Source organism: Ovis canadensis, chromosome 11 (assembly GCF_042477335.2).
Source record: "Ovis canadensis isolate MfBH-ARS-UI-01 breed Bighorn chromosome 11, ARS-UI_OviCan_v2, whole genome shotgun sequence".
Taxonomy (NCBI): domain Eukaryota; kingdom Metazoa; phylum Chordata; class Mammalia; order Artiodactyla; family Bovidae; genus Ovis; species Ovis canadensis.
Window position 1 is genome coordinate 64,102,277 of NC_091255.1, and position 13,445 is coordinate 64,115,721.

A 13,445-nucleotide genomic window follows, 5' to 3' on the forward strand; every position below is an offset into this window, starting at 1 on the left:
CAAGGACAGCTCAAGGTCCCCATGACAGCCCGTCCCAGCGGGGGCTGGAAGAGGCAGTCACCGCACAGAGAGAGGCATCAGGAGCCAGGCGGAGATTCTGCTCAACTTCCCCGCCAACACTACCAGGGTGAGATGACTGTGCGGCCAGCTGGAACCACAGCAGCTCCGAAAGGGCAGCCAGGAGCACGACATTCTTCTGTGAGTCTCTGTGTTCCCATCACTCCATACATGGGATTCTGGGAGAGAGCCGGCCCTAACTGCCTAATTCGAAACCAGTAGCTGTGTCCTTAAAGGGCCAGGTCTACTCCCCGCCCATGGTGAAAAAACCCACAGGCTTCAAAGCCAAACACCGGTGGGTTCAAATCCTGGCTCCATCATGTGCCAAGTGCCAAATGACCTTGGCGAATCACCTGCCTCTCTGAGCCTCAGTGTCCTTGTTCAATGAATGGGAGTGATGATACCTATTTCACAGTATTAATATTGATACACACCCATACGTGGATGTGTGCTAAGTCTCTTCACTCATGTCCAACTCTGCAACCCTATGGACTATAGCCCGCCAGGCTCCTCTGCCCATGGGGTTCTCCAGGCAAGAATACTGGAGTGGATTGCAGTGCCCTCTTCCAGGGGATTGTCCTGGCCCAGGGATCAAACCCAGGTCTCTGATGTCTCCTGCACTGGCAGGCAGGTTCTTTACCACTAGCGCCACCTGGGAAGCCCAACACACATCCATAAAAATGACTAAAATGAAAAATACTGACAGTACCTACTACTGGTGAGGACACAAACTTGAAAATTACTGGTGGGACTATCACATGGTATAACCACTTAGGAAAACATTTTGGCAGCCTCTGATAACGTAGAGGTGATGGCTGAAAAAGGCGGGGGTTAGAGGCACCAACCTCTGACACCACCACCTCATCCTCGGAGTGTGGTGGAAAGTCCACGTGTAACTTTACAGTCAGCCCTCCAATTTACGGTCCTGCCTTTATGGATTCAACCAAACATGGATTATGTAGCATTCTGGTTCGTATTCAGTGGAAGAAATATATATATAAGTGGACTCATGCAGTTCAAGGGCCAACTATAAACACTTATTAAATGACCAAGTAATCAAAATATACACCCTCAAAAATATTCATAGCAATTTCATTCGAAGTAGCCCCAAATTGGAATAATGCAAAATATCCACTCACAGGTGCGCAAATGTCCACTCAACACTGAAAAAACTAAGATCACGGCATCCAGTCCCATCACTTCATGGCATATAGATGGGGAAACAATGGAAACAGTGAAAGACTTTATTTTCTTGGGCTCCAAAATCACTGCTGACGATGACTGCAGCCATGAAATTAAAAGATGCTTGCTCCTTGGAAGAAAAGCTATGACAAACCTAGACAGCATATTAAAAAGCAGAGACATTACTTTGCTGACAAAGGCCCATACAGTCAAAGCTATGGTTTTTCCAGTGGTCATGTATGGATGTGAGAGTTGGACCATTAAGGAGGCTGAGCACTGAAGAATGGATGCTTTCAAACTGTGGTGCTGGAGAAGATTCTTGAGAGTCCCTTGGACTGCAAGGAGGTCAAACCAGTCAATCCTAAAGGAAATCAATCCTGAATATTCACTGGAAGGATTGATGCTGAAGCTGAAGCTCTAATACTTTGGCCACCTTTGGCCAGCCAACACATTAGAAAAGACCCTGATCCTGGGAAAGGTTGGAGGCAGGAGAATTAGGGGATGACAGAGGATAGGATGGTTGGATGGCATCACCAACTCCATGGACAAGTCTGAGCAGGCCTCGGGAGATGGTGACGGACAGGGAAGCCTGGTGTACTGCAGTCCATGGGGTCGCAAAGAGTCAGACGTGACCCAGCGAATGAACAACTACCACTCACAGGTGAATGCATGAACATGTTATGGTTAATGCACATGATGGAATTCTACCCAGCAACAAACACATACATGCAACTGATACACACAACAATGCGGCTGAATACCAAAAACATCTGGTGAGTAAGAGAAGCCACTCACAAAAGAGTGCCTACTGTGTGATCCAATTTACATAAAAGTTATTGTTGTTGTTTAGTCATTTAGTGTCTGATTCTTTGCGACCCTACGGACTGTAGCCCACAAGGCTCCTCTGTCCATGGGGTTGTCATTTTCTTCTCCAGGGGATCTTCTAGCCCTAGGGATTGGATCTGTCTCTCCTACACTGCATGTGAATTCTTCACCACTGAGCCACCTGGGAAGCCCACATAAACTTCAGAACAGGAAAAACTAATCAGTCATGCCAGCAAGCAGATCAGGAGCTGCCTGGGGTCAGGGAGAGGGAATGGCCACAAACGACACAGAGATCTTTTGTTTAAAATTGTGACTGTGAGTGGTGGTTATGGGATGTATACATTTGTCAAAATTCTTTGAGCCATATACTTAAGGGGTTGGCGAAAATATTTGTTCGGGTTTTTCGCAACATCTTACTTTTTGGCCAACCTGATAAACAGGTATGTTTTATTGTATGAAAATAGACTTGCTTCCATAGAGCTGATTCTCAGAATGTACAGTGGAATCTGAGGTATAGCCGATCTTTAAAATGCCTGGCACGTGCCGGATGTGGCCGATCTAAAAGAGAAGGATAATGAAGCATTTATCCAGGGCCGACAGTGTGTTACAATGGCAGATACTTGGTAAGTCTAACGAATGGTCCTGTTTTCAAAGAACTGTAAGAGGAGGTCCCTTCCCTATAGGGATTTAAAATACAGTGGTTTGGGCTATTCTGAAAAAAAGATAACTAAAATTCAAGTTGGCCTTGAAACACTAACTGAGAATTGCCAACAGGTGTGTAGGAGGAAGACTTACCTAAGCAAGGGTCACGAGTCCAACCAAGGCACCGAGGAAGAAATGCAGAAGCCTTTTTGAAAGACAGTGAGCTGACCTATTTGGTTAGAGGAGAAGGCCTGGGTAAGTCAGAGTGAAGAAATAAATGAAGGACCACACAGGACAGGGAAATCAGAAACTCTTGCAACAAAGGCACCCTGAGGAGTCACTGGAGGTCTCTGAGTAGGTCTCGGGATTTTAAGAGGGTAGAGAATGGATCAGAGGAGAAAGGGAAAGAAATTACAGGCAGAAGAGTTAGAAGAAAATGACAATCACCCTGGTTCGCTGTGATGAGTGTCTCAACAAAGGAGGAGATGAAAATGAAGTGGTGGATGATTCCTGTTGCCAGGCTCAGAACCAGCATCAAAAGGAGCTAAGTAAGGGATGGGGGCTTTCCTGGTGGTCCAGTGGATAAGATTCCTCCTGACAACGCAGGGGACATGGGTTCAATCCCTGCTTCGGGAAGATCCGGCAGGTCTCAGGGCAACTAAGCGTGTCCAGAGCCCGCGCTCCACAACATGAGAAGCCACTGTAGTGAGACGCCTAGGCACCTCGACTAGAGAAAACAAAAAGCCCGCACACAGCAGCCAAGACCAGCGCAGCCAAAAGTAAACAAACCATTTCCTTTTTTAAAAAGAGAGCTTAAGTGGGTACCCAACGTTCACGTTGAGGACTAGCTGAGGAGCTGGCTGTCCACACCTCTCTGTTAGCTTTGGTGGCATTCTAGGCACACCCAACACATCAAAAACACAATTTGGTGGACTTCAGCTAAACAGCGGTGTCCAAAGTGTGCTGACTGATGTGGGAGGGAGGGAGGTTTTTAATCACAAGTCTCAGAGTTCTGTCCTTGGTGGCATCCTAGTCAGTAGTTTTATCAGTGACTTGGGTGAGGAAACAGACGGCATGCTAATCAAATTCTTGGGTAGCACAAGCCTGGAAAGGAGATCAAAGCCAAGCTCCAAGAAGCTATCAACAGGCAGAAACGATGCGCCAAATGTAATAGATTCAACTCAACTGTAAGAGATTCAATATTAATTCCAGTCCTTAGGTTCAAAAACTACTGTATAAAACATTCTAAAGCAATTATCCTTCAGTTAAAAATAAATTTAAAAAGCACTACTGTAGAAAACACTGTAAAGCAATTATCCTTCAATTAAAAATAAATTAATTAAAAAAATTTTTAAAACTACTGTATAAAACTACTATAAATGGCTTGCATGATAAGTTGTTTCAGTCGCGTCTGACTCTTTGTGACCCCACGGACCACAGCCCGCCAGGCCTCTCCCTGGGAAGACGGGATTCTCCAGGCAAGAATACTGGAGTGGGTTGCCGTGCCCTCCTCCAGGGGATCTTCCCAGCGCAGGGATCAAACCTGCTGTACCAGCAGGCAGGTTCTTTACCACTAGCACCACCTGGGAAGCGGTTTCAAAATAAACGGCATGGCCACCCAGAGTTCATTCATATTTAGGTCAAAGAACTGATGCTTTCAAACCGTGGTGCTGGAGAAGACTCTTGAGAGTACCCTGGACAGCAAGGAGATCAAACTAGTCAATCTTAAAAGAAATCAACTCTGAATACTCATTGGAAGGACTGATGCTAAAGCTGAAGCTCCAATAATTTGGCCACCTGATGAGAAGAGCCGACTCAGTGGAAAAGACCCTGATGTTGGGAAAGACTGAGGGCAAGAGGAGAAAGAGGCAACAGAGGATGAGATGGTTGGTTGGTGTCACCTACTCAACAGACATGAGTTTGAGCAAACTCTGGGAGCTAGTGACAGACAGGGAGGCTTGGTGTGCTGCAGTTCATGGGGTTGCAAAGAGTCGGACATGACTTAGGAGATAGAACAACAGTAACAACAGACATGCTAAGTACCCCAAAAGAGAAAAGTAACTCTCCTGCTTGTACATTTCACAGCACACCTGAACTGATTTGTTCATTTGTGCATCATACACTGCGAAGGACACTGACGAAAGTGGAAGGTCTCCCAACAGAAACAGCCAGGCTGGAGAATCTATGACATGAGAAATAGTGGAAGGAGCTGAACCAGGGCTAACCAGGCGCTGAACCAGCTGAACCAGGAGCTGAGCTAAGGGCTAACCACCCTTAGCTAGGACACATACCACAAACATGTCAGGTCTGAGCAGGGCTAGAAGGGCACGATGGCTGCCAGGGGAAAGAAGGGCCAGGCTTACTCTGGGAGGCTCCAACGACAGGGCCTAGGCTAGGGTAAGGAGGCTACAGGGAGGCTGACTGAGACGCAATATGACAATATCTTTCCTTCGTTTTTGTTTTTTGGCCACAAGGCTTGTGGGATTCTCAGTTCTCTGACCCAGGGACTGAATCCAGGCCACGACAGTGAAAGCCTAGAATCCTAACCACTGGGCCACCAGGGAACTCTCGAGCAATTTCATTACATAGTTAAAACTGCATTTAAAAAATGGAAGAGGCTACCTGAGAGGCAATGGGCTCCCCATCACCAGAAGGATCCAAGCAATGGTGGGAAATTATGGAGCTAATAAATACATCAGGCAGCAAATAAGAAAGAGATGACCTTCTATGGTCTCTTCTAATTCCAAGAGACTATGAAATCAAGAAATCCAGGAGCGTCTACCTATGAAAAGATGCTCAACTCCACTCACAGTAAGAGACCATCAGATTAGACTACCCCAAGGGAACAAAGCTGGAATATTTTCACCACCGGACTTCAAGGTTCTGTAAAGCTACACTAATCAATGCAGTGTGGTATTGGCCTGGTAATAGGGTCTAGAAATAGATCCAGACAATTATGGTCGAATGATTTTTGAGAAAGGTACAAAGGCAATTCGCTGGAGAAAAGACAGTCTTTTCAACAAATCATGCTGGAACAACTAAATAATCAGATATTAAAAAAAAAAAACTCAAAAGTTTGTAAATATAGCTTGCACCATATATAAGAATTAACCAGTAATGGCTCATAGAGCTAAATGGCAAAGTAAAAAGAAGAAATAATAAGAGGAAAACCTTTGTTAACTTTGGGTTGGATTTCTTAGAGTCAATACCAAAAGCACAACCTACAAAAGATATTAATAAATTGGAACTGAGTAACTGATGACAGAAGTGGGAGGAAGAATTTTCACTGTATATGCTTTTGTGCCTTTTGAATGTACCATGTGAATGCACCACATGTATCTTAAAAAAAAAAAAAAACCACAGCAACCTCTCACTTCTGGGTATATACCCACGAGATGTGATATCAGGGATCCAAACAGATATGTGTACACTCAGCAGCGTTATTCACAACAGCAAAAGTGGAAGCAACCCAAGCGTCCATCAACAGATGAATGGATATACAAAATGTGTCTGATGCATACAATGGACTATTAGTCCATCTTAAAAAGGAAGAACATTCTGACGTGTGCTGCAACATCAAAGACTTTTCAGGCCTACACTATTTGAAATAGTGAGTGAAAGTCGCTTAGTCATGTCTGACTCTTTGACTCTGTGGACAATAGCCCACCAGGATCCTCTCTGTCTGTGGAATTCTTCAGGCAAGAGTACTGGAGTGGGTTGCCATTCCCTTCTCCAAGGGATCTTCCCGACCCAGGGAATGAACCAGGTCTCCCACATTGCAGGCAGATTCATTACCATCTGAGCCACCAAGGAAGCCCAAAGTGAAATAAGCCAGTCACAAAAGGACAAATACCGTATGTTTCTTCTGACACGAGGTTCCTAGAGGAGTCAAACTCCTACAGACAGAAAGTAGAATGGTGGTTTCCGGGGACTAAGGAGTGGGGAATGGCGGGGGTAAGTGTTTAACAGGGACAGAGTTTCCGTCTGGGAAAACAAAACAGCTCTGGAGATAGATGGTGGTGATGGCTGTATAACAATATGAGTGTATTGAACCCACCGAACTGGTTAAAATGCTAAGTGTTGTGTTATGTATATTTTACCACAATATATTTAAAAAGTCAGCAACTTCTGATTTTTAAATTGGTTCTGGCTTACAAGCAGTGCATTCCATGACGACTTTAGGGATGTTTATGGTCAAATTCCATAAAGGCTTTAAAAAAAAAAAAGATACTGACATTAAGAAAACTAAGTTCATATTATATAATTATACTATTCATATTCATACTATTCATTCATATACTATTCACACTATAGTATTCATATTCTTAATTATAATATTTCTAGTTTCCCAAAGGCCACTGTGAGCCCTGAAAGGGTCTCCTTCCCTAGGGGACCCCTCATTCCGCATCACTTCAGGCCTCTGGATGCAGGCATCAGCTCAGGTCTAATCTGGCCCTTAACCTACTTGCCATGCCATGTGATCCTGTTTACTACTGGCTCGGCAGCCGCAGGCAAAGCTTATTATTAAGCTGGTCACCAAACCACACATTCTGGCTGGCCAGTCCGTTCGGAAGGAAAACATTCCTGCTGCGGCTTAGCCTTTAGTTCACCTGTGTACTGTAAACAAATCTGGGCCTGCTCAGAAACGGGGGTTCAAAGAATGTTTTTAAAGCAGCCTATCTTTTAGGTAGAAAAAGATGCTCTCATGAAAACAAGGCTGACGCACAGCAGAAATTTACACAGCATTGTAAAGCTATTATACTCCAATAATAAAATTTTTTAATTAAAAATCTCATTTGGAGAAAAAAAGCACTTAGCAACTTTTGGAAAAAGTGAAATAAATTATGATGTATGGATTAAAAAACAAACAAACAAACAAACAAAAACAGGACTTCCCTGGTGGTCCAGTGGTTGAGAATCCATCTGCCAACGCAGGGGACACGGGTTCGATCCCTGGTCCAGGAAGATTCCACATGCCTCTGGGGAACTAGGCCCATGTGTCACAACGACTGCAACTACTGAAGCCTGAGTGCTCAAGAGCCCACACTCTGCAACAAGAGAAGCCACTGCAATGTGAAGCCCTCACACAGCAATTAGAGAGCAGCCCCTGCTTGCCACAACTAGAGAAAGCCCTCAAACAGCAACAAAGACCCAGTGCAGTCAAAATAAATGAGTAAATAAAAACAACAATGCTGACACAATAATCAGATTAAAAAGATTAACACCCACTGATCAGCGGAGATGTGCCAACTAAGACTGGGAACCTTCACACTTAAACACCAGGAGTGAGTGGATTTGGGAAAGGTTATTATCAGAACTCAAACTTGAGTTGGGTGAGGTTCAGTCGCGCCTTGGGTTGTAGGTCATGGTCTCCAACCTCCAGGGTCTAATGCTCAATGATCTGAGGTGCAGCTGATGTAATAATAATAAAAATAAAGTGCACAATAAACATAATGCACTTGAATCATCCCCAAACCATCCCCCCATAATCCACGGAAAAACTGTGTTCCATGAAATCGGTCCCTGGTGCTAAAACGGTTGCAGACCGCTGGGTAGTTCACGTTTACAATAGCATGCTTCCCTCTCTATACAGAAATTGTTTCCCAAGCTCAACATTAGGGAAGGACCAGTGGGAGGAACCAAAGGATTTCAACCTGCCTTTCTCATGAGTTCCACAGGAGTTAAGCTTTCCAAAAGGCTGATTCTCAACCCTTGGAGCTGGTCCTCCCTAGCAACTTCTCAAAATAGAAATGTGAAGGGCTTTCTGTTTGCTCCCATCTCACCGCCCAGCCCTGGCTCTCCCGGTCGGGTCACCACAAACAAGGAGGGGGTGGAGGCGGTTCAAAGGCAGTTAACTCTCTCTTCTTTGGCAGCTGGTTATCAACGGGATGGTTTGTACTCCACCTCCCTGGGCAAGGCACTTCTCCATGGTCTTAGCCAGTTTCCCTACTTGTCGTTCTGACAAAAATCAGTGAGAAAGGAAGGTGCAGCTGAAATAAGCCTTCCAGGGTATGTGGATTTTATGTGAACATCTAGCCCCAGTTTCACACTTAATGACAGTCTACATTCTAGTGTCTTCTGATCTTCATAGTGATATTTTTTCTATTCCATGGATCAGTTTTACCTTTTTCTTTTTTTTTTTCTTTTACCTAACTTTTTAGATAATGAACCTGGTGCCCTTTTTCCTTATTTAAAACTACCTCGCTGGAACACGCTGGCTCTTCTTTTGCCCAGATCACCATAAAGACATACCACCATAATATTTCTTCTTCACTGCTTCTTGACTTTTTCCTGTTTCCACACTGCTCTTATACACAATCACACTCCCTTAATAACACCTCTAATTACAGTGCTGAGTTCCCTGAAACCAAGAAAGTGCTACCTTGCCCTGACTCCACTCGCCCCACCCCCGCCTCCCCTGAGAATCACTAATTTACACCCACAAAGAGAGACCACAATAACTATTAGTCAGCCAGTGAACTACTTGTTGGTTACTTAAAATTAATAAATGCAAAATATATTAAGTAAATGCTAGACCCCATGCAAAGGGATTCCCTGCCGGCTCAGATGGTAAAGAATCTGCCTGCAATGCAGGATACCTAGGTTCCATTCCTGGAGTGGGAAGATCCCCTGGAGAAGGGAATGGCAAACCACTCTGATACTCTAGCAGTCCGACATGACTGAGCGACTAACACACACACAAAGATCCCATGCAAGGGATTCTATACATACAGACCACCTTATTTAAGGCTCACAAGCACCCTACAAGAGGCTGAGAAAAAATAGGGAACTTGGTTTTCTCGGATCACACCTAGGAAAGGACATGCTCTAATGGGTAAAGAGCTCAAGAATCTGGATTTGATGACCTTGGTGACCCTGGCCCTGGCCCTTTGCTTCTCTCAACAGTTAGTCCCAGGCCTCCCAGGTGGCTCAGTGGTAAAGAATCCGCCTGCCAATTCCAAGACACATGGGTTTGATCCCTGGGTGGGGAACATGCCCTAGAGAAGGAAATGAAAACCCACTCCAGTATTCTTGCCTGGGAAATCACATGGACAGAGGAGCCTGGCGGTCTATACAGTCCATGGGGTGGCAAAAGAGTAAGACATGACTTAAGGACTAAACAACAATAGTTAGTCCCCATATCTGTAAAATAAAATGTTAAAACTCCCGCTTGACTTCATCTTCTAAGAGTACCTAGGCTTAACTGAAGTGTCTTGGATAAAGCATGAGAAAACTAGCATCATCCTGGTGTACAAAATCACACACCAAGAAGGAAAATAGGATTCAACACAGCACTCCCTACCTTTCCCCACCTCTCCAAGAGCCACACACACACAGAGGGTGGGATGAAGCAGCACGTGACCATATCAATGAGCACTCCGAAGTGCAGCCGGTGGTTACACACCAATGAAAGAGCAGGGTTTCCCTCGTATCTGGCACCGGGCAGGGCCTCACGTTGCTGCACACGAGGGACTCTAAATACAGGCTTCAGCGGTGAGGCGCTGAGGAGCCAGAGCACAGCAGAGGCAGCAGTTTAAAGGGTGGCAGTGACTCCTGCTGCTTCCAAGGAGTCTTGAAACCTTCGGGAAAGGTAGAAAGGGGCGGGGAGGGGGAGGCCGGGCACGCTCCAAACTGCAACGTCCGCCGCTCTGCGCGGAGAAGCAACCTCCGGTTCCGTCCACCTGGACACCGGGGTCGTGATCAGCACAAGGCCCCGGCGGCATTTGAGAGCGCGCGCAGGGGAGACAACCGTCCGAACTGAGGGCCGGAGAGGGGGCACTCCCGGAGACCCTATGAATAAACTGGACGCCAGCGCTGGAGGCCGTCCGGGCAAGGGCCCAGGCACGGTCACTCCCGGGGCAAGGAGTCTTTTGTTGGCGGGAGGCTTCGATTTTTGACGCGGGACCCCCAAGGGGCCAAGCCAGGGCCGAGGGGCAAGTGTGAGCCCCTGAGAGGAAGGAAATGGCCAAGAGCTGGAGGCAAAAGCCAGTTCCTGGACTCCTCGACCGAAAGGGATTCCCTCGAGGCCATTCCCTGGGTGCAGACCCCAGACTCCCCTCCCCTCGGCCAGGAATCCCGAGGCGGAATGCCGGGCCCCGCTCCCCTTGCTTCGGGCCACGGGCCTTCTCGTACTTACCGGGGCCCGGGGACCGGTCTTCCTCGCCCGCGTCCTCTCCCCTCCCTGCCCCCTCCTCACTTCACGTCCCCTCCTCCAGGGGCCGCGGCCATGTCCGTTACTGGCAACTCCAAAGGGGTTTGCCTCCTTCTTCGACAATGGAGACCGCTAGCTCGCTCGCTAAAGTCCTGGGCGCCGATTGGCCAAAATCCGAGACGGGGAGGATTTCCAGCTTGTTATTGGCAGAGTGGAGCGCGAGGCTGTAGCCACAACCGCCCCTCTGGGAGCCTGGCGGAATTGAGTGCCAAATGCTGCCGGAGGGAGAGCTCACAACCGCTGTCCATCCTTGAGCGTCGCTCTCCGGCGGTTTCTGAGCCAGAGGTCTCAGTCAGGGACGAGGGCACGGCTTTCAGCTCGATTCATTTTCCCACGGAATTATCCTGGAAAGATCGACAGGGCCTTCCGCCCCCCGCCTTTCTTTTTAAAATAAGCCCTTTGCAGAGCAGAGCGCCTGTGTCTCCGACTTCTAACTACCCTCCTTGTTGCTGGGAACAAATGCCTTAGAGACACCTCGACGCTCAGAGACCTTGGAGGGAGTCCCTGGGGACCAGTACTGTTCCAATCAAAGCTGGAGAATCTAAGGCAATCCTGCAGTTTTCTCCTCAGCTTAACTGAACTCTAAGGGGAAAAACAAGTTTAAAAAAAAAAAATTTTTTTTTTTCTAGAGACTTCGTCTGGGAGACCTCTCTTGGGAAAACAAAGCAAGCTGTGTCAGTATTTACTTCTCTTTTCCCAGAGATCTAAGTCTGGAGAGTTAGGGTTTTGTTTTTTGGTTTTGTGTCTGTTTATAAAATTGAAGGACAGTCATGGCTGGCCCTGGGAAGTAAGAGCCCCTTTTCTCTATTAATGAATTTAATTATGTAATTTAAATTTCTCTTTCTTTGCAGCTGGACAAGAAGGTGCCATTTCGGTGCCTACCCTTGTATGTTTGAACTGTTTTATCTGTGTCTAGAACTGGTAGACTTGAATCTTAAAATAAAACTGATGGAATTGTGTGACTTTCCTGCAAACAAAAATCTGCAGTTTATCTCTGCATATAGAAAAAGTCCAAATCTCTCTGCCTGACGTTCAAAGCTCCTCATAAATTGACTCAGACATACATTTCCAGGCTTAACTCCCACAAGCTGAGCTATTCCTACAGCCACAGATTTACCACTATCCCCTAGATGCCTTTGGGACTCTCCCACCTCTGCTCCTTTGCCCAAGAGGATTTTTGTGCTTTGCAGATTCCTTCCTACCAATAAAGCCAGTGTTCAAATACACACCCATCCTAAAAGTCTACCTCAAATACTACCTGCCCAAAAGCCTTCCCAGACTTTTAGTCATTGAAACTCTCTCTATAGCATTGTGCTTTTGTACCCTCATTGCATTGCTGCCTTTACAAAAGTATGCTTTGCGCAGAATAATTTTTGTAGGACTTCAGGCTCCTTGAAGGCAGCTCGGTTATCCTGGCAGTCTCCACAGCACCTTACCTGGAGCCTGGTACCCAGTTTGCTGAGTTGAACTAGTCCATTGTCTGTTATCTTACTTCTTTTTACCTCATCCCAGAAGGCTTTGTTGTTCCCTCACTAAGTCATGTCCAACTCTTTGCCACCCTGTGGACTGTAACTTGCCAGGCTTTGCTGTTCATGGGATTTCTCGGTAAGAATACTTGAGTGAGTCGCCATTTCCTTCTCCAGGGGATCTTCCTGACCCAGAGAGTGAATCTGCATCTCCTGGATTGTCAGGCGGATTCTTTACCACTGAGCCACCAGGGAAGCCCCCACCCCCACCCCCTTGCATAAGCTTATATAGCTGCATTGATATTACCCGAAAGATGTAGGGTTCAGCTGCTCGCCACTCAAAAGCCAATAAATCAGCCAGGTTGCTGGAAAGGAAAATTTGCTTATTTCAGATACAGGCAAGTGGTGGAGAGAGCAGTTCAGTTCAGTTCAGTCGCTCAGTCGTGTCCAACTCTGCGACCCCATGAACCGCAGCATGCTAGGCCTCCCTGTCCATCATCAACTCCCGGAGTTCACTCAAACTCATGTCCATCGAGTTGGTGATGCCATCCAGCCATCTCATCCTCTGTCATCCCCTTCTCCTCCTGCCCTCAATCTTTCCCAGCATCAGAGTCTTTTCAAATGAGTCAGCTCTTTGCATCAGGTGGCCAAAGCATTGGAGTTTCAGCGTCAACATCAGTCCTTCCAATGAACACCCAGGACTGATCTTTAGGATGGAATGGTTGGATCTCCTTGCAGTCCAAGGGACTCTCAAGAGTCTTCTCCAACACCACAGTTCAAAAGCATCAGTTCTTCGGGGCTCAGCTTTCTTTATACTCCAACTCTCACATCCATACATGACCACTCAAAAAACCATAGCCTTGATGAGATGGACCTTTGTTGGCAAAGTAATGTCTCTGCTTTTCAATATGCTGTCTAGGTTGGTCATAACTTTTCTTCCAAGGAGTAAGCATCTTTTAATTTCATAGCTGCAGTCACCATCTGCAGTGATTTTGGAGCCCAGAAAAGTAGTCAGCCACTTTTTCAACTGTTTCCCCATTTATTTGCCATGGAGTGATGGG

At 46.4% G+C, this 13,445-nt stretch overlaps 1 protein-coding gene across 5 annotated transcripts in view; it reads right to left on the minus strand.

The window, feature by feature from the left end:
* TMEM94 (transmembrane protein 94) overlaps window positions 1-11,181 on the minus strand; it is a 35,694-nt gene extending 24,513 nt beyond the window's left edge. For 2 of the 5 annotated variants that reach the window (XM_069543956.1, XM_069543954.1), the window contains exon 1: window positions 10,844-10,960. The gene's annotated coding sequence lies outside the window, so the exon portion shown is untranslated. Of the gene's footprint in view, window positions 1-123; window positions 203-10,843 lie in introns of those variants that run through there. The other 3 variants (XM_069543948.1, XM_069543953.1, XM_069543949.1) reach the window with 3 other exon arrangements.
* Window positions 11,182-13,445: the final 2,264 nt, after the last annotated feature.